The following is a 21,445-nucleotide window of genomic DNA, read 5'->3' as shown; positions in this document are numbered from 1 at the left end:
GAAACACATTGCAAAAATTGAAACATAGATCTTGAGCCAAGTTGAAATTCATTTTATAATATGGAGAAGTATACATTATAAAGGGTTACAACCATATTTTTTGTATGGATAATAAGTGGCTCCAACATGATTTATGAATAGGCTACTCTTTACCCTCTGAATTAAGATGTTTCCTTCATCACATACTATGAACTCTCTTTTGTTCCACTCATATACCTGTCTTTTACTAGCTCCAACATACTCTTAATTGCTTCAGTGTTATCACATACCTTGATGCCTAAAAGGTAGATCTCACTTTATTATTCTTTCAATCCAATTTTTGTTTCTTTACCCATATTTACTCTTTCATTTAATACTTAGAATTATCTTGCCAATCCCACACATACACAAATGAATTTTGATTCAAATTGCACTGAATTTATCAATTAATACATTTAAAACATTGAGTTTTCTAGGGACATGACACATGCCTCTATTATTTTATCTTCCTTTATATCTGTCCTAGAGCAAAGTTTCTATGCCCTCCATGTGACCTGAATTTCTAGATATTTCTCATGCATCATAATTATTGGGAATAGTAAACTGTATTCATCACATTTTCTAGTTAGTTGTGACTTATGCTTTTGAAAGCTATTAAAATCTTTCTCTGTATATGAATTTATCTTATTCTGCTCCATCTGACTGAATCCCCATACAGTTATGATAGTTTTCCGATGGATTCTCCTGGATTTTTTGGAGGCACAATTGCAATACCACCTGCTAGTAATGATCGTTTTGACTCTTTCTATTATTTGTTATACTTATTTTGTCTACTTACCCATTCTGTGTGTGTTTCACCTTATTGTCCCAGTCAGAACCTCCAGAGCAACGCTGCCCAGGAGCGGTGGGAGGGGTGTTGTTTGGATCCTGACATGAATGGGAATTTTAGAGTGGTAGGTCCCACGTTGGCTTTTAGAAAACAGGATGTTTTTTTAAAATGTTAAGGACGTTTTCTTCTCCTCCCGGTTTTCCAGCATTTCACTATGAATGGCAGTGCGCTTTATCAAATGCCTTCTGCTGTGATCACAGGCTCCTTTTCTTCCTTTTAATCTCTTAATCAATGGACTTTATAATGTTAAATCAAGCTTGTGACCCTAAAAAAACCCCTAAGTCAGTGACTATCTCAACACGCTGTGGAGGCTGGTCTATTACATCCACGAGTCAGACGAGCCCTGCCAGGGCTGAGACAGGGAGGAACGGACAATTTAATTACACTTCAATCCCAAGTTTGCACGTTGGAGGCTGGGGAAGGGGGGCGGTCAGCGTGTAGTCCTTCCAGGGAAGTGTCCACATGGCGCTGGGGGTGCCCGATAAGGAAGACGGGCCGACCGTAGCCTTGGCTGTGCGCTGGTCCAGCCTGGACACCAGCTCTTCCCCAGGTTCTAGGCTCTTCTGCGGCCTGATCAGGGACCCTGGTTGTGGCCTGTCCCAACTGGGATCCCAAATGCCCTGCCTGGAGCACGCGGCCCCACCCATGCTCACGGGCCTGTCCCACCCCCACTGCACCCAAAGGGCACAGAGACCCTCTGCTCACACAGCCCCGGGCAGCAGAAGAGATGCCGAGACCAAGTAAGCACACCATTAGAAATCGTGTTCTTAAAATCTGCTTTGATTTGATTCCAGCAGGTGCCCAGTGGATCAAATCACACATCACTGCCATTCATTCAAACACATGCACTCACCCCTTGTTTCTGAGACATGGGTTGCCTCTTGGTTTCTAGTCATTTTAAAGAGCAAGTAGTACCAAGAGCTAGCTTTTCCCTCCAGTGGTCTGCAGAGCCCCGGCGCTCAGGCACCTGGATACCCAGGAGAGAGGTCAGCTTCAGCATGGACCTCTTCCTGTGTCCTGTCCCTCAGCAGACGTTTTTGTTCTTGTTCAACACAGGCTGTTATTCGCTGAGTTATTCATCATTTTGCACGAAATTTATTAGATGGCCAAATTTGCCTTATTTGCTGTGTTTCTAAAGCGGTGCCCTTGGCTGAAACAGCCCGAGGGGGCGCGCTCAGGGAAAGAGCTCTGATTAAAGTTCTCTGAGAAATCAGCAGTAAGCAGCTAATGAGACAGGAGGGTGGAGCAGCATCAAACAGTCCTGAAAGGAGCCTCGCCACACTCTGGAGACCAACCGGCAGGGATCCTCCTGAGCAGCAGGTGGTGGAGAATTATACATGTGGACACAACTCTTGTTTCCTGTCCCCAAATTGTGCCGCTGGTGCTCTGAGCAGAGACGCAAACTTCTTGTTTGTAACCAGCAATCCTGTGCAAATGAAGACACACAAAGTAAGTCATAAAGTTGGATGAGGGATCTTATTGGTTCAAGCCCCAGCATATGCTCTGGTGGCTCTTAATTATTTTGGTAATTACTCAAACTTTACTCTTTGCTTTTTCGCCCAGGTGTATGTATAGCAGTTGGTTATGATTTGCTTCTTCCAGGGGTGTAGGGACATGTGCCTGTGCACTGGGCTTTGCTCCCAGCATTGGATGAAGAATGCATTTCACACCTCACTAGGAATGTATGTAGGACTCCAGATGCTGGGCTTGATGGTGGAATATGGAGAAATAATGTTTATCCCCCCTGATTTTACTTTGGGGAAAAAAGTTATAGTATCATGAGATAAAGAAACAATGACAATATTTATGCCATTAAAATGCATCAGTTAGAATCTACGATGACTTAGCATAGAATAGAAGTCTCTGGGAACACTCGTGTGCAGTCCTGTGGGGCCTCATAGTCCACTCCCTCGGGATACAAAAGAGGGGGTTCTGGCCCAGCTCTCCTAGTGCAGAGGAAGGAAGGACCGGGTCCCTGTCGGCAGACCTCCGGCCCGTGTCCTCCACAGGCTGTTGCGTGGACCCTGCGTTAGCAATGTTGTCAGGGATGTTCACCCCTCCCTTTCTCTACAGCGTTGTGCAGTTTCAGGAATGCCTGGAATGGGGATTCTGACTCTGTCCTTTGTCATCCCATTGTCTTCATGATGTCAAGCAACAGTTCTTTAAGCAAAACTGAATGTCTTCTTTCGAGAGGTGGGGGTTAGAGTTGAAAGGGTACCCCCTGCACATAACTGTGCACTGAAAATGGTGTAAGGTATGGAGGACAGAGCGGGGTTTGCACTTCACTGTCACCTCTGAATCCAAGGGCATTAGTTCAATGTCTGCAAGTGAGACAGTTTCCTTAAAGGCTCTCAGAGTGTTCCTAGGCTAACTGTCATCTGCCTGAATAGACAAGAACCACCCTGACCACGCCCTGCACATTACATGCTGTCCTATCTTTCATGCATATTAGGAAAGCTGAGGATTGAAGAGTTCAGTTCTCTAAGGTCATCAAGTCAAACAGTGGCAGAGTTCAAAACCAGTTCTTCCTGATTCCAAAGAGCAAACTCTTTTCTCTGGTCCCCACTCTCACACATCCTCCATTTTCCATCAAGGCAGGGTCCCCCTGAGGCTGGCAGCTTCCAGGCTCAGGGCCTCTGTTAACACTTCTCACCAGGGAGCCGAGTTTTCCTTCTTGTCAGGGCAGATTGGTCTTGCAGACAGAGCCTGATCTCAAATTTGAAATTAGCGACTTTGAAGAAAGACATCTGCTACTTTCCTGACATTCCTACATCAAATGTAATTAACTAATGACAATTTTACAGTTTCTTGAAATGGTCGTAAGGTCATTTTCAGTAGTTTTCTTTTTAATTTTTATAGATCTCTAGATTTTCCCCATTTAAAAAATGTCAGGCTAAAAGTTTGGAGGATGTGGACAGTTATTCACTCACAGGAAAGTGGAAGTTATTCACTTTCATCCATAAAAAGAATGTTAAAATGCATTTTGCCCTCAAGAAAAATTTGTGCATGTTTCTGTTACTATAATGTTTGGATGAAAATTGAAGAAAAATATTTTTGGTTCTATAACTTAAAAAAAGTATTTGAGTGTGTATATGTTTTACCTTTTGCTAAAGTCTCTAAACGTTGATGAAAATTCTAAAAAAGAAAAACAGGTGCAAGGCACCCTTGTTATTCAGAAAAGAAACTCACAAAACAGTCAAGCTGCTAATATCCAAAACCTAAATACTGAAATTTCTCTGGAATGATAAAAATACAAAGTATTTCTTGGTGTCATATGTAAATGTTTCTTATGAAACAGAGGAAATCTAAATCATAAGCTGAAATCGAGAAGGCTGAATGTTTGTTGTAATGAGAAATCTAGGTTATTTGATAATTCAAAGAGAAATTTCTGGAATATACTCAGTGTTTTAGTGCTATTAGAGCAGTTCTCCATTGCTTCGGTCTAGTCTGCCTTCCACAATATTGTCTCACCTTTTAACCTAAGTGTGTTTCTCACTGTCTCTCTTCCGCGTGCTCACATCTCCTCGTCAGCAGTCACTCAGGTGCACGTTGGGGGCTGCACCAAAAAGAGGGCCGGATGAGAGTGGATGAAATCACGTGGATTCATTCCACAGTTTTGCTTTTTTCCCATTTACTTTTAGGAGATTAAAAAATGATTTTAAAATACTTGAGAGTATATCCTAAATTTTAAAAGTACTATCTGCAATTTATTTATTTTTGATGTCATCTAAGTCTATGATGGTTTATTTCTATATGTTTTGGCTTGTTTGTTATTTTTGTTGGAGGTCTAGATTACTTTAGTGGTTTAGGATTTGCTGGTTATAACTTCATTATCATGAAAACTATATAAGGTGATTCACAGATTCATTAAAAATAAGGTTGCAGTCCAAAAGTAAATTCAATTTTTTACTAAGGGATATATTTTTTTAAGATTTTATTTATTTATTTATTTATTTTTAGAGCAAGGGGAAGGGAGGGACAAAGAGAAGGAGAGAAACATCAATGTGTGGTTGCCTCTGGGGCGCCCCCACTTGCGGCCTGGCCAGCAACCCAGGAATCAAACTGATGACCCTTTGGTTCTCAGGGCAGCACTCAGTCCACTGAGCCACACCAGCCAGGCTCTAATAAGGTATATTTTAAGTGATACTAAATTTTTTAAAAATCTTGAACTATAGATTTTGGCCATAGACATGTCTAAAATAAAACTCTTGTCAATTCTTCAGTTCTATGCATGAATAATAAAATTTAATGCTCATAGCATGTAAGAAATGTGAACCATGAATATGAGCTTTCCTTGAGAATCATTACTGTTCATAGCTTTCCTAGGAAATACTCAGTTTCTCCTTGAAGGAGTCTTTTGGGTCAGAGATACTGAAAGTTTGATATTTCAGAAAAACTTGTCTTGTGCATTCTTTTAGGAAGTTTCAGAAAATGAAGGTAAAGCTTTTTATCTCGTAATACGTTAACATCATTTGAAGTACTTCATCCTAAAATTCGTTTTCTTTGTTCTTTGGTCAGTTGTTTGTATCTGCTGATTCCCAGAGAGCTGGACAGGGAAACGGATGAGCAGCCAAGGGGTCTTAACAGACAGGAAAGCCTGCGTTTACATCGATATGCCTGGTCTCCCCACCCGCCCCCGCCCCACCCTGCCCCCCACCCTACTCCCCCCCTGCCCCCTCCCTCGCAAAGGCTCACATTTGTCAGGCGGTCTGCAACCAAGGCCCTGAGCTAATGGAGACATAGGTGGTGTTTGTGTGAATTAACGCCATCTGGGCCACATGGGAAAGAGTCTCAAAACTGCAAGCAGCACCATCCCCACTCCCTCTAGTAGTAATAGAGACTCTCATTCAGGACACGATCTTGTGGATTACTATTATTAGTATTATTTTACATTAACTTAATTATTAATATCCTAATACTTGTTTCCTAAGAAATTATTAACATTATTTTCAATACAAGAACCCTGCAAATATTTGTTTTACAGATGACTAAAACTGAAACGCGGATGAATGAATTTTCCAAAGGACGCTCATCTAGAAGGTAGTCAATCTTGAATTCAAATCATGTTTGCATAAGGTCTTTGTATTTTATTATCTGCTTTAGGTGCTTGTAGTATCTCCAATATGTGATAATTAAGGGAAACTAATTGCTTGTTGAAGTAAATTCTCACTACCTTTTTATCCTGGCTTAACTTCAGTTATTTGAATGTTTGCTTAACATTATATAATTCTCAAGATTTTTAGCAGTCAAACTATTTTCACATCCGCAACAGGCGCCCCACGTGTGCGAGGGGCCATGCTGTAGCTGGGCTGAAAGACCGTACAGGCCGCGCAAGGCGGCGAGGGGCTCGTGGCCACACCAACTGCCACCCCCGCCAACGTCCCTCCCAGCAGGAGGCGGCCCCGAGCACGGTGCGTTCACGTGTAGGGCCGGCTCCTGGGAGCGCTCGCGGTAGGCGCGGGCCCAACGGCAACATCCTGGACAACGGCGGTTGCGGAGCACTGTCTCCCAGTACCATCGCGACGAGTACTGGAGCCGCTTTGGAGACGTGAGTGGCTCCATGGTGGTACTGCGGACTGGCGGGCGGGAACGTCTGTGAGCCTGGGTCTCTGAAGTGGGGTGCGGGGCGGGGGCTGGGGCAGACCTCCCAGGGCCACTTGAGTGCCCTGGGCTGCAGCTTGCCTGAGAAAAAGGGTACAGAGCCCTTCGAAAGCTTCATTCTCTTTGCCTGGTACCTGCGGTCCAGATGTGTATATTTGTAGGGCTGGGGGTGGGGGTGGAGCAGGGGCGATTGAACTAAACATGGTGTGAACTGTGAGCAGCTGCAGAGAGAGGGGCTCCCTGAGCTCCGGAATTCTCCTGAGGTACAGCAGCACTCAGCTAGTAAATGATGGAGACAGGATTCAGACCCATCAGTCTGGCTCCAGAGTCTAAACTCTTTACTGCTCATGCAACTCATTCATTGTTGGATAATTAACCTGTTTTCCTTTCCTTTCCTAATATTTACATATTCACATACATTAGTTCTTCCTTTGTAGACTATAAACTCATCTAATATTGGACACCTTAAAAGACACGCCACGCACACACATACTCCTTTGCCCTTGTGCCCTTGTATCCAGGCCCGGCCCCATCCTTGTTTTCCCTGTGTTCATTCACACCAGGCCTTGAAAGATTCTCGTGCAACTGCTGTCTTCACTTCCTCATGTAATTTACACTTGTCCCTAGTGCAGTCAGAGCTTCTGTCTCAACGGCTCCATGGACACAGCCCCCATATTATTGAGTTATTTCCTCATCTCTCCCTGGATGGATGTGGTCAAATATATTGCTGCATTTTCTAATTGGGAACTAATCTGGCCCTGACACTGGCTTTCATTCTTTAAACTTAGTGCTGGATTCAATTTGCTAATACTTTATTTATGTCTTTTATTAATATCAGTTGGACGGACTCTTTCCTTAAAACTCAGGGGAACACAGGGAGTTCTTCCCAGTGCATTTAATTTTCTTTTAAATAAAGGGGTCTGTGTCTTTGTATAAATACTTTTACTCTCTATATCGTTCATGTCTCTTCCCATGGGCCATCTTTAATTTATCAATTAAAGGGAAATAAGTATGCTTTCTAGTGACCACCAAGTAGTCCCATAAGGCAGTAACTTCACACTGGGCCATGTGTTACGAAAGCTAGAATAATCTGATTGGCTTTTACACAGGTTATCGTTTAAGTGCCCCCAAAATGCAGATTGGTAGTAAGAACATTCTTTCTTGAGAAAAGCCAAAGAGTACTAATAGTGACAATGGTAATACAGTTATAGTATTTTCAGGACTTGTATATACTATGCTAGTCATTGGGCCAAGCACATTGAATGTGTTATTTACTGGGATATAAAGTCGTTGAGTAAGTGTAAGTGTAGTGACTATTACGATTTCATCCATGAGTCTAGGAGCTAGGGGCTGCTATTATCCCATTGCACAGATGAGGAAATTAAGTTCAAAAAGATAAAGTAACTGGCCCAGGCTCATACAGAAGGGCTCCAGAGTGGACTGCTGGGTTTTGCTTGTGAAAGTTAAACATAGTGATTACCAGCTACCATCGGGCCCTTTTGTCCCTTGCGTTCCTCAAGGCCCCACTGTTGCAGCCAAACAGAGTGACTTGTAGTTTGCAGTATGAACCATTCACATACCACATGATTGCATATGCTGCTTCCTCTCTTTCTGGAATGTTTCAGAACCTGCTTACCTGACTCACTTCCACAGGCCCTTTGAGGTTTAGTCAAGTATCCTCTCTTCTTCCATTTGCTACTCCTCTCCCATCCCCCTGGAGTTCATTTCTCTCATGCTCATGACACATTAGTGATCCTCCAGGTTCTTGTCTTGGCTCCTGCCCAGGGCATGGTAGTAGATTGTTCCACATTGGGGCCAGTGGCTTCGATGACCTCTCAAAGTGAACATGTTGGGTGAGTAGAAGATGAGAGTCTTCTAATGTTGTCTCTCCAACCTGAGCCTGGCCTGGTGACAGGCAGAGGTTGGTGAGTTCTCACCTCCTCGCCCCCTACCAACTTGCTCCTACTTTTCACAGCATTGACAAGGTCCTCTTCTGGGGTCATAGACCCTCAGCTTCGGGCCCTCTGACCATCCTCTGTCTCTCCAGGGAACCACCCATTATTCTGAAAAGCAATACGCATTCCTTGAAAAGAAAACTACTGGGTTGGCCAAAAAGTGCATATTGTTTTTTCCATAAAATAAAGGACATTTTTTCATTTTCACCAATAACTTTATTGATTTGGATATTTTGAGTATGTTGGCTATCTCCCACATGGTATAATGTTGGTTGTTCTCAATGTCTCGATTTGATCACTATCAACTTCAACTGGTCCACTTGACCATGGAACATTATCCATCGAGAAATTTCCAGCACAAAACTTCACAAACCACTTTTGACGTGTTCGATCAGCTCGGCAACTTCTCCACACACTGCACAAATCTTATTTTGCATTTCAGTTGCATTTTTACCTTTCTTGAAACAATAAAGCATAATATGCTGAAAATGTGGCGTATTTTCTTCCATCTTCAATAATAAAATGGCCACACAAAAATTCACCAATTTTGATAAGTTTTTTTACATACATGCTGATATGACAGCTGTCACAATACAATCTAACAAAATTGTTTTGAATGAAGTTATAGACAACTAAGCACTACTAGAGCCATCATATGGAAATTTGCACCAGCTTGGTTATGTCCATTGCTTTGATGTTTGCATTCCATATAAGTTAAGCCAAATAAACCTTCCTAACCATGTTTCTGCATGCAATTCTCTACTGAAATGCAAAGAAAATGTTTTGTTTTTAAAGCCAATTGTGATGAGTGATGAAAAGTGGACACTTTACAATAATGTGGAAGAGAGGAGATCCTGGGGCAAGTGAAATAAAGCACCACCAAGGGGCAAGTGAAATAAAGCACCACCAACCACACCAAAGGCAGGTCTTCACCCAAAGAAAGCGATGTTGTGTATATATGGTGGGATGGGAAGGGAATCCTCTATTATGAGCTCCTTCTGGAAAACCAAATGATTAATTCCAACAGTACTGCTCCTAATTAGCCCAACTGAAAGCAGCACTCAATGAAAGGCATCCAGAATTAGTCAACAGAGGATGCATAATCTTCCATCCAGATAACGCAAGACCCATGTTTTTTGATGACCAGGAAAAAACTGTGACAGCCTGGCTGGGAAGTTCTGATTCATCCTACATATTCCCAGACATTGCACCTTCAGCTCTCCATTGATTTCAGTCTTGATGAAATTCTCTTCATGGAAAAAATTTCAATTCCCTGGAAGACTGCAAAGGTACCTGGAACAGTTCTCTGCTCAAGAAGATAAAAAGTTTTGGGAAGATGCCTGAAAGAAGCAGAAGGTAGTGGAGCAAAAACTGTGACTGTGTTGTTCAGTAAAGTTATCGGTGAAAATGAAAAATGTGTCTTTTTTTTTTTTACTCTAAAAGAGAACAAACTGTTTGGCCAACCCAACATGAAGCGTATAGAAAAGGATACCTGTATGAAAAGCACCCGCTCATGGAGCTTTCTCTGCTGTGCTGCACTCAGACCCCAGCTGCCACGTGAACAAGCCCAGGTTGGCCTTCTGGAGGATGAAGCCCTGTGGCCCAGCCATACCCCACCACTCAGCCAGCAGCTGCCAACCCCTAGGCATGTGAGGGAGGCCAGTCCTAGCACAGGAGCTGGCCTTCCAGCTGACCACAGACAGAAAGGAAACCCAGTCAAACCCAGCACCTGGTAGTATGGACTGGCCAATGGTGGTGTTCTAAGCCAGCACACTTTGGAATGGTTTGTTACAAGCAATTGATAACTGTTAATAAAGACCTTATCCTCCTGTTTTCCAGATGAAGAAAGTGAGGCTTGCCCAAGGCCGCAGAGCCAACACTGAGTCTTCTTCCAGGACATCGTGCAGTGACTCCCCTTCTGATATTCCCAGTCCCCTGAAGCAGGGGCAGTTACTGATAAGACAGGAGCAGGGACACCCAAGTCCCATTTCTGCAACTCTCACCCACTCACTCAGGAACTTTGGTTTTCACATCAACAAAATGGGATCACAGCAGCTCCCGAGGAGCATTGCTGTGAGAATTAGCGTTAAGACTGGGGCACCAGCAGGAGCTCTGTAACTCTGTTTCCGGTGGACTTGGCTGAGATGCATGGAGCAGGTACTGTAACTATAACCCCATGGTCAGGGCCCTCCTCCCATAGAAATGAAGTCTTGTCTGTGAGTTTCAGAGGTGGATGGAAGGAGGCAGTCTAATTCCTCACTGCAGGGGTAAGGAAAGGCAGGATTCCGAAGGGCTGGGAATCACTGAGAGTCGCTGGGCCTGTGGGTGGCAGCAGCACTCGGCATGCAGGAGCTCCTGCAGTTCGCTAAGTGGCTCATTTTGAATTCGTTTCTGTCTCTAGCATAAGCTAGGGGTTGCAGTTCATTTTTCCCATATGAATGTCTTGTTCCCATACCATTTTAGAAGAAGGTTATCCTTTCCCTATTGAATTACCTTGTCACCTGTGAAGAAACAGCAATTTGTCATATATGTGCAGGTCTTTTTCTGGACCTTCTGTTTGGATGCACTGATCTGCTTGTCTGTCTTCACAGCAATAACACATCCTCTTGACCATTGCAACTTCATAACCTGTCTAACTCTGGTGGTAAATTTTGTTCTTCCTTTTCAAAAGGAATTTTTTTAATCCTAGGTTCTTTAAATTTGCATATAAATTTTAGAAACAGCTTGACTGTTTCTATTTTAAAAAGGTTTCTAAGACTCTGATTGGGATTATATTGATTTTATAGGTCAATTTCCGTCAGAAATGAGTGGTAGTTTTTAGAGGCCTTACAGCATTTTTGTTGAGTTTATTCTGAAGAATTTTATGGTTTTGATGCTATTGTAAGCTGTACTATATTTTTAATAATGTTTCATTTTTGAACAAATTTACATTTAAAAGATATAGCAAAGATAGACTAGAATTTCCATATACCTAATATGCAGTTTCCTCTATCATTAACATCTTACATTAGTAGGGTACATTTGCTACAATTAAAAGAATGGATTCATCGTTATTAACTAAATTGCGTATTTTATTCAGATTTCCTTAGTTTTACCTAATGTTTTTTCCTGTCCCAGGATCCAATGCAGGATACCACATTACATTTAGAAGTCATGTCTCTTAACTACCCTCACCTGTGACCATTTCTCAGCCTTACTTCATTTTTATCAACTTTGGTAGTTTTGATCAGCATAGGTCAAGGAGTTTATAGACTATTCCTCAGTTAGGGTTTCTCTCATGTTTTCCTCATTATTAGATTGTATGTGTTCTTGGAAGGGAGACCACAAGGTAAATTGCTATATTCATCGCATCTTATCAAGCACACATATGACTGACATAGTCATCACCGTTGATGTTGACTCAAGTCGCCTGGCTGAGGTAGGGTGTGCCAGGTTTCTCTCACAAAGTGGCTCTTTCTTTCCCATTTGCATGCTGCGGTCTTTGGGATGATGTCACTACATGCAACCCACAGTTATGGAGTGGGGATCTCTGCTCCTGCTGCTGAAGAATGAAGTATCCTCATGCATCGCTTGGGATTCTGCTGCTCAGAAGACTTGTCTCTTGTCACATTTATTTAGTTAATCATTCATTTATTTGGGATTATGAATATTTATTTTAAGCTTTGGGTTATAATCCAATACTATTTCATTTATTTTGTTGCTCAAATTTGTTCAGCCTTCAGCATTGGGACCTGTTTTATTCGGCTCCTGTGTCCCTTTGATACTCCCCCATCATTGTGTATCTTTTTAAGCACTTGCTTACTTTTTGATACTACAAGGTGATTAAGGCTCATTTTGTATATTTTCCACCTCGGACCTAGAATCAGTCATTTCTCCAAAGAATATAGGCTTGTTTCCATTGAAAACAATGGCATTGAAAACTGAGATGTGGATGCCAGGTGTGCTTGTACCACTGGGTGCTGTTGTTTCTAGGTCCCCTCAGCAGACAGAGCAAGAAAATAGACTGTGGATACTAACCTGGGGGTATTCTACGTGTCGTCTGTACCTGTGTTAAGGTAAACATGAGTCCACAGTGATGTCTCCAACTCTGATTCATTGCGCCATGGGTCATTCTAGCCTCTTTTCCTCACGTGTCTGTAATTTCCTACTCCAACAGTAAGAAACCCGGATCCTGCCATCCGCCAGCCATTTACTTACTTGTTCAGTTCCATGTGTATGAATAGTGGTATCAGAACTGTCGACCTGTATTCCCATGGGGAACAACTTTGTCACTTTGAGCACAGTATTTATGTATAGTTTCTTCTGCCTTTAGTCTTACAGATGTCACTCATTTCAGAACTGCTTAGGTTAGTACCTTTCACCCCCACCCCTTCAGCAAGGTTGTTCTATAGACTTGTAATACAGTTAAATTTTTTCGTATCATGCATTTCATCTTGGGAATCCCCCAGTTTCCTAAATTATTTTTAAACTTTGCATATGTTAAGATTCAGTCTTTGTACTGTAATGTTCTGACAAATGAATAATGTCATTTATCTGCCATAACAGTATCACTCAGAATGGGTTTCCCCACCCTAAGGAATCCCTCTTACTTCACCTGTTTAACCCTGTCCCCTCCTCTCGAACCCCTGCAACCATTGGCATGTTTAGCATATCTGTAGTTTTGCCTTATCCAAAATGTCACATCATTGGAATTCTTTTCAGGCTGGCTCCTTTCATGTAGCAACATCCATTTAAAACCCATCCGGGTTCAATAGGAGGGCCCACTGAAATCCAGGGCCAATGACTCCATCATTGCTAGGGGAAAAAACCCATATTTTTTACTCTTCTCATCTTTCAAGGACCTTCTTAAATGCCAGCTCTTACTGAGAGTGTCTCCTGATTACGTCCGTCGTCATAATCTCATTCTCCCTTACGCACCCGTTGCTTTCTGCACCCCTGTTTCACTATGAAACATAAAAGGTGTATCGCCTTCTAGGTCTGGTTATCTGAGGAGTGTCCTTGTTGTATCCCAGATGACTCCTGCTCTCTCCTGGGCTGTCAGGTCTGGTAGGGGCTGTCAGAGTTTCTGGTTCGAGTCCAAGGTCAGTGACCAGCAAGATGCACTCCCACAGGCAGCATGTTTTCCTCCCCACTGATGGGAAGCTCTTTCAGAGGAAGGGCTCTGTGTTTTCAGTCCTGTTTCCCATGACCATGCCTAGCACACTGCCTGACACAGCAATGAAGAATGGCAACGGTATTAACAATAGCATCAAGTATTGATTGAGTGCTTCCCATCTGCCAGGCACTAGACGAAGCATTTATTTAATGAACAGTCATTTATATGGCATCTGCCATGTGCCAAATATTATTCTAAACACATACAAAGATTAATTCATGCGCATGGACTATTGCATTGAAGCCACACAAGAACTGTATGACAGGCTCTGTTATTAGTGTCTCCATTTTTAGAGATGGGAAAACTGAGGCTTAGGGCAGTTGGGTAGCTTTCTCAAGTGCTCACCCATCTAATAGTTAGCAGAGTAGAGCTAGTAGGTAATCATCAGATATTTGTGAAATTACTTAAAACTTACAGCTTCTTGGTAATACTGTACTCCACCTTTAGGGGCGTGGCATTTCACAAATGGACATGAGGGGCGCCCGCCCTTCAGGGATCTGTCTGGTTCCAGCTGGCTGCCTACCAGTCCTGAACCAAGGCATTAGTGCCAGCACAGAAATGTATGGGAAAGGAAGTCCCATGGCGGATTAGTGGCCATCCTTCCACAGTCTTCCACTGGATGGATGCCGAGCTGCCAGAGTGAGCAGTGGCTGTGTGGCTGGACCCAGAGCCTCTAAGGCCCAGTTCCCACTGATTGTTTGCCATCACTGCTTCCAAATCGGATTGCAGGCAAAAGAGCAGACTTTTGAAATGACTAGGAAAAATGTTGTACCTCTGCTGGAAGGTGGATCAGGTGGCAAGCAGGTAGTACTCACACTTTAATTCAGTTGTCATGGAGCTGCAAAATTCAAGAAGACATTTCAGCCTAAAGTATCAAGAAAATCTCAGCACAATATTTCTCCAAGAATTTCATCTCCTTCCTACCAGCAAGGATGAGGGGAGGGGGGAAATGCTCTGGTCCAGACAGGTGCTGCTGGGCTCCAAACTGAAGCAAGCTGAGAACACGGCGCAGCTTTCTGCAAGCCCTTCCCGTTCCCCAGCAGTGAGATGTAATAACATTTTCCCACTGTAGAATGCTTGCCGTTTCCTTTTCCTCCAACTTGTTACTTCTCCTAAATACTGACAGGTTTTTAGAGGAAACTTAACTGATTTCCAGAGCCCCAGCAGACGAGTGTGGCAAAGTCCTGATGCACACATGCCGCAGGTTCAAAGACTGATATTGGCATCAGGATGAAGAGATTTCATAGAGGACACAATTCAGAGACTCAGTGAAATGCCTAGTGAATCTACTGTTCAGACACTGAACTGAACAGTGACCCGCATTAGTAAAGGGGCCAGGGCAGGCAGTATAAGGCGGTGGTAATGCTCACCAGCCTTCGGAGTGAGGCCGAGTGGGCTTAGTTTCTGGCTCTGGCGCCTGTTAGCTGTGAGACCTTGTACGTGAGAATTAATGTTTCTGAGCTCCCATTGCCTCTTCTGTACGACAGACATGCTGTACAATGGTTGAAAGCATGAAACAATAACACAGGTGCATCTCATCACAATTCTAACAAAAGTTTGCAAGAGGGCTTGGCAGGTTAATCACACTATCACTGTTCGGGGCTCTCTACCATATTCTTTTGATCAATCTTCATGACGTCTCTCAGAGACTTTCCTCATTGTGCAGATAAGGAAACCGGAAGTTCAGAATGTTTAAATAATTTGCCCCAGGCCTAGAGGTAATAAGTTACCAGCAAAAAATGAAACTGAACCTCACTGGTGCCACAGTGCCTTTCAGATGCTGGAGGAGGCCCTCCGCCAGGTCAGGGAACACTGGTAGGGCCCTGCAGCAGGAAGCCCGTCTGGCCTCACCACCAGGACAAGATGTTTGGAGTCTGTCATCAGTGTTCACGAGCGTGCCAGCAGGGTATGTAATCCATCTGGTATTAAGCAGCTATTTAGACAAATGAACAGATATCAAATAAATAAACATAGGACATTTCTTCAGTGCTTGCCATGTGCTAAGCAGGTCCCTAAATTTTATTTTATTATCTCATCCAATCCTCATAGTAAACCCTGTAAGACCACAATTATCCTCCCCATTACAAGTGCAGGAGCTGACATCTAACTGTTTACTTGCTCAGGGTCCCAGGGCTAGTAAGTGGCACGGCCGGGACTTGAATTCAGGCCTGACTCCAGAGCCCTCGCTGTGTGCCACATGGGTAAACCGGCCGCCCTTCAGCTGCGAGGGCTCCAGGCTGTGGCGCCGGCCATGAGGTCCAGGCAGTGCCAAGGGCCCCGTGGGTGCTTGGCCTCAACATGCTGGTCGTGTCCCTGTGGTCCTTGAATTTCCCTGAGGATTTCAAATGCAAAGTAATGTCACACTTCATTTGGGAATTCATTGACACCACTGAACAATGGATTCTTTATGTTATTGTTAGGCATGTCTTGTGAGCCCCTTAGAAAAATATTTTGATCAAACCTAAAAAATGACTAAAATATCTGGTGGTGCAAATTTGCCCTAATACAGGAATATGTTTAGAAATCATTATTTGAATTTTTTAAAACCATAGCTTTTCTGTTTTCTGTAGGAAAATTAAAATGTTCAACACACCTACTTTTTAATTAAGGATAAGTTACTGTTCCATGAACAACACAAATAATAATTATACTCCAGGCTCATGTTCTGACTGACAAACTGATGCAAGTGGGAGACGAACTATCTCAACATCCTGAGAGTAAAGAACTAAATAATTTTAAATGAAATTTGTATATTCTTTCTTTTTAAAAACACTAAATTGGCATTTAGACTGAAAATGGCCAGGATGTGGCACATGGTACTCTCTAAGTCCTGTGTAAAACTGGGAGGTGTGACAAGATGGCAAGTGGACACAGCGTGGGGAGGACCCGGCACTAACTGCAGAGGTGGCGCCTGCTGGCTCTGGGGCCTGAGGAGGCCGTGTGTCCTCTCAGGGTCCTGACGACGCTCCTGCAGTGAGAGGACGTCTGGCGCTGCACTATTTCATTGAATGGCCACAAGCATTTTCTAATGTTGGTCGGTTTCAGTTTACAGATTAGGCAGCTGTAGCTCATAGAGTTCAAACACTTTGTTCCAAGTTGTGTTTTATTTTGGCACCCTTTGGCATAAGGACAATTTGCTCTCGGTGATGATTCCAGGTACCAAAAGTAAATATATGCCTCATCCTAGACACACATACAAAACCTCACATCTCAGAATTCAGTCAATCCTGCTTGTTTCCTACAGTCCTTGGGTGGGTTCTGAACTTAAATCTCTAATAGAAATTGCATGGGGGAAGATTTCCAGTGAAATTGCACAAGGGAAACACCTGTGAAAGATGAGTATAAAAGCAGTCTGGCACTGTTTACATTGAATTGGGAATGTGCCGAATGGAGGACTGACTAAAATGTTCAACTGCTTAGTTTGAACCATGTTGAAGAATAGGGCTGAAATAAAGTGTAAAGTCAGCTGCAAAGAAGGAAGGCGTCAGGTTGGCTGCATCCACCGATGGCAGCTTGCTCTGGTCTCATCTCTTCTTGGCAGCTCTCCTGTCCCAACGTGTGAATTAGAGGAATGAGGAAATGGCCTCATTTCTGGGCCCTCTCAGCCTTTCTGATCCTTCTAAGGGGCTCCCTTCTTCCATAGGCTAGAGCCCAGACTACCCAGTGTGGTCCATCAAAGCGTTAATAGTGAAGCCCCTCTAGCCACCCGGCCTCCTACCGGCCCCACCTCCTCAGTGCTCTTAGCCCATCAACTGTTGGAAGTCCCCCAACCGTTCTCTCCCCGAGAGGCCACCTTGCTCCGTGGTGCCTCCTCATTCACATATCCTCTCACCCAACCCCAGCTCCATAGCAACCATCATCACTTCTTACACCTTTGTTTTGGAGCAACCTCCTCTTTGAACCCTTTCCTGATCCTCTGAGCTGCCCTGGTGGAATTTTTGAGTTTTTTTAAGTTGAATTTTTTTGGGTGACATTAGTTAATAAGATTATATCAGTTTCCAATGTATAATTCTATGATACATCATTTCTATATTTCATTGAGCCCTCCACCTAAAATCCAACATTCTTCTGTCAGCATATGTTAGACCCTCTTTCCCCTTTATCCTCCCCACCCCCTTTCCTCTGGGAACCACCATGCTATTGTCTGTATCTATGAGTTTTGGAGGTTTCTCTTTGCTTTTCTAATTTGTTCATGTGCTGCTTTCAATTGTAAATCCCACCTATGAATGAAATCGTATGGTTCTTGACATTGTGCATCTGACTTAACTTCGTTTAGCACCATAGTCTCAAGATCCATCCATGTTGTAGTATTTCACCTCTTCTTATGGCTGAGTAGTGTTCTGTTGTATTTATGCACCACATCTTTTTTACCCAGTCACCTACTGAAGGACACTTTGATGGTTTCTGTGTCTTGGCCCACATGGGCAGCACTGCAGTGAACATAGAGGTACGCACGTCTTTGTGAATATATGTTTTCAAATGTTGTCAGTAGATACCCAAAAAGAGGGGTTGCTGGGTCATATGGTTACTCTGTTTGTAAGTTTCAGAGGGGCCTTCGTACCGTTTTTCACAGTGACAGCACCACTTGGCCCCACAACAACCTAACCCCGCTTTATAACAGTTTCTCAAACAGATGGCTGCATTGGCTTGTTTCCTTCTCTGTCCCCTTTTGCTCCACTGACAAGCCCTCTTGGCCAGAGGGTGACCACGTGAATAGTGGCATGAGAGAGCTCGTGCTTGGGTGGATATTGAAGAAATATGTTTAACGTCAAAATCAAGACTATTGAGTTTCTTGGATTGAGTCCAGAACAGGGTGGTTCCAGAGCTAACATTTTCCTTTGTCCCCCTTGCTCATGCTTCCTCCGGAACAAGGAGGGGGTGGCTGCAGGAAGGCCCTCTGCTTCACTGCAGCGGCTCTGGCCTCCCGGTTCTGGGGCCATTATGGGTGCGTCCGAGCTGGCCTCTGACCTCTGCCTGCGCTTGCTCATGAGCCCCCACGTGCTCTCATAGGCTGGGCTGTGAGGTCCACAGATGATCAGAGAGGACCTCAGGCCTTTATCCGTCATTTTTTAAGATTTCCATTCTTGCCCTAAATGTACACATTTTGTCAGTCCTGAGTCTGAAATCCTGTAATTTTATATATCTGAGAATTAATAGCAATCTGTGGAAGACTTGGGTAAACTTTTTTTTCAGTAAGCAAAATGGGATTACTTAGTTACCCTAAATTGAATTCTGTTACTATTTTATAGATTAAGCTTTTTCTATTCTGGAATTCTATTAACATGCAAGTAACTCAACCCAGGCCTGTGTAGGACAGAAACTCAGTTGTTTGTACTGGCTCTTACTCTACCAGCCTTACATTTCCTTCCACATCAAATGTCCAGATCTTCAGGACTAAAGATGGTGGTCTGAGTTGTAGGCCTATCTTGACAAAGTGTAGGAATATGTTAATTTGAGTTAAACCCGAAGCTAATGCGAGACCCCAGAAATGATAATAGTTTGCTAGATCCAACTTTGTTTTTCCACTTTTCATTTAAAACATTTGAGAAGCGTTTCTGTGCAGGCAACGCATATCTGACTTCATCTGCCGCCTAGACAAAGGAAAGCGCCGTCCATCTGCGGAGCCCTTCCAGGCCAGCACACCGCCCTCTGTGCTCGGTGGCAGGTTCCCTCCATCCTTGCCGCAGCCCGTGGGCCAGAAGCACCGTCCGCTTTGCCTCACGGGGAGCAAAATGAGGCCTGGAGGGATCAAGGAGCTTGGCTGAGAGTCCCTGTCTGCAAAGTGGCAGACCCTGAACTAGAACCCAGCTCTTTGATTCCAAAACATCTAGGATTTCACCATCTTCCCTTGTGACTGAGTGAATTACAATTCTTTGCTGGCGAAGCCCCTAATTTTCTTCTGTTCCCCTGTGTTTCGCCCCCCCCCCGCCATTAACTGCGGGTCCTGCCTTGACCACTCCTGGACTTGCCCAGGCCCCAGGACCTCCAAGGGCCCACGAGTCAGCCCGCCTCCTTCTCTTTCTCATGGCCTGTGGCAGCCTTCCAAGCTGCTGCTGCCCAGAAGCTCAGGCTCTGCGTTCACCATGCTTACGGACTTGGGTTAGGGTGTTCTCCAGCCCGCTTCCTCCCTCTGTTTTCTTGCATGGTAGCACTTGAATTATCAGTCGGGGGAAAGTGGACATCCAACGTCAACCTTAATGTGACCTACTTATCAAGTTCTAAATGGATCTGTGACTATAGCTGATCCCCTGTCAAAAGAGACCAACTCATTTGCTCAGTCCTTGCGTGCATCTACCCACACATGCATCCTTCACCCCTGAGCCTGTCTGCCCAGGATCCACTCGTTTATGAAGTTAGAGCACCTGCTGCGCCAGGCCCTGTGTTAAGAGGTGGAGTTTAACAGCGACAATGCAGCCCTGACTCTCAGCGCTAGGAAGAAACCCTTCAAACCCACAGGACAGCGCAAGACTGCTCTGATCAGAGGAGTGCAGGCCACACATCCTGGGGGCGATTGCCTTTGGCAGAGGAGTGACTGCGTCTTGGAGTGTCTGTGCTTTCCCCTTTTCCATAGGAAACAAATTAAACCCACTGGAAACTGGATGAGGCAAGGAGAGAGCGGTTTCTCTAGTTCAGTCTTTCTTACTGAACAGTGATTGGTTCCCAGTAGAAGCCCATTTATGACTTTCAGAGGGGCCCTTTCTTCCTTTGACAGTTGTGTAAATCACCCGTGGCCAACAGTGGAGGAACGAGGAGGAATTGGTCTATTAATTGAACCAGTCAGGAGATTGCGTTCCAGTCCCATCTCTGCCACTTTCTTCGGTGGGACCTTGGGCCGTGTCCTCACCTAACCCTGCATGTGTCTTCATTTCTAAAGAGGGGATGATACTTTTTTTCACAGTTTACGAGATTACTACATGGATGTGAAAATGCTTGGGAACTTCTTTCACAAATGAAAGGCAGTGGAGGACGTGCATTTGGGCGAGTCTCTCGGCAGGTGGCCCAAGCCCAGAGACGTGCTCAGGGCCGCGGGGTACCGGCAGGCTGGTTGCCTTAGTTGGGGAGACGTACGCCTGGCCTGGCCTGGACAGTGCTCGTTCGTGCCTGACATCCTGCGATGAGCGTTAACAGCGCCCTGTTTTACCCTCCAGGCTGTCTTGTTAGGAAGCTAAATCCTGTGACCCCCTTATCTACAGAGGATGTGAGTCAAGCAGCACCCTAACCTCTGCCTGAGGGGCCGTGACTCCTGCCACTCTGTTCTAAGTTCACCCCGTGGGTACAGTTCGAATCTGACCAGGGCTGGCTGTGAAGGTCAGCGTTGATCTTAGTCAGAGGTGAGTGCATAGCTGCCTAGGGCAGGGCCCTTCTCTCACGGCCAGGGAGGGCTCTGCACTTGGCCTGGAATGTCTCCAAATGGGCCTGGTACAAAAGTGGGTCCCAAGAAAGCCTGGCAGGTTTTCACATGGGGAACAGCCCTCTTCTTCCCGTTCCCATCTTAACCGTGCAGGTACCAAGCACGAGCCGCAGCAGCAGGCAGGAACAGCTGGACGCACAGGAACGTGACGGGACTGTTCTGCGCAGCCAGTGGACAGACGGACGGAGGTGGGCCGCTGGTGGGCAGTGGGGGGTGCCCCTCTCTCCCCGAGCTGGCTGAGCAAGTGTGAGAGGAAGATTACTGGATCCTCCTTGGGGCCCGAGACCCCTGGCATCTGTCAGATGTAGAGAGAACAGTTTGTGTCCCTTGAGGGACATGCTGCTGCCTGGGGTATGTTATTAGATGTTAATTAAAGGAAGAAGTCAGGGGGAGGAATTTTTGGCTTCATGTCTGTGGATGTCCATAGAGCTGCGCTCCTACTTGATAACAAAGAC

General features: G+C 44.6%; 1 pseudogene; it reads left to right on the top strand.

Moving 5' to 3' along the window:
• The first annotated feature begins 1,330 nt into the window (after nucleotides 1–1,330).
• LOC129064985 (chondroitin sulfate synthase 3-like) overlaps nucleotides 1,331–21,445 on the top strand; it is a 34,940-nt pseudogene continuing 14,825 nt past the window's right edge.

The sequence above is a fragment of the Pteronotus mesoamericanus genome, unplaced genomic scaffold, assembly GCF_021234165.1.
Source record: "Pteronotus mesoamericanus isolate MK-2021 breed Mesoamerican mustached bat unplaced genomic scaffold, CSHL_Meso_final contig_171, whole genome shotgun sequence".
In the NCBI taxonomy this organism is placed as follows: Eukaryota; Metazoa; Chordata; class Mammalia; order Chiroptera; family Mormoopidae; genus Pteronotus; species Pteronotus mesoamericanus.
This window is presented reverse-complemented; position numbering and strand designations above follow the sequence as displayed.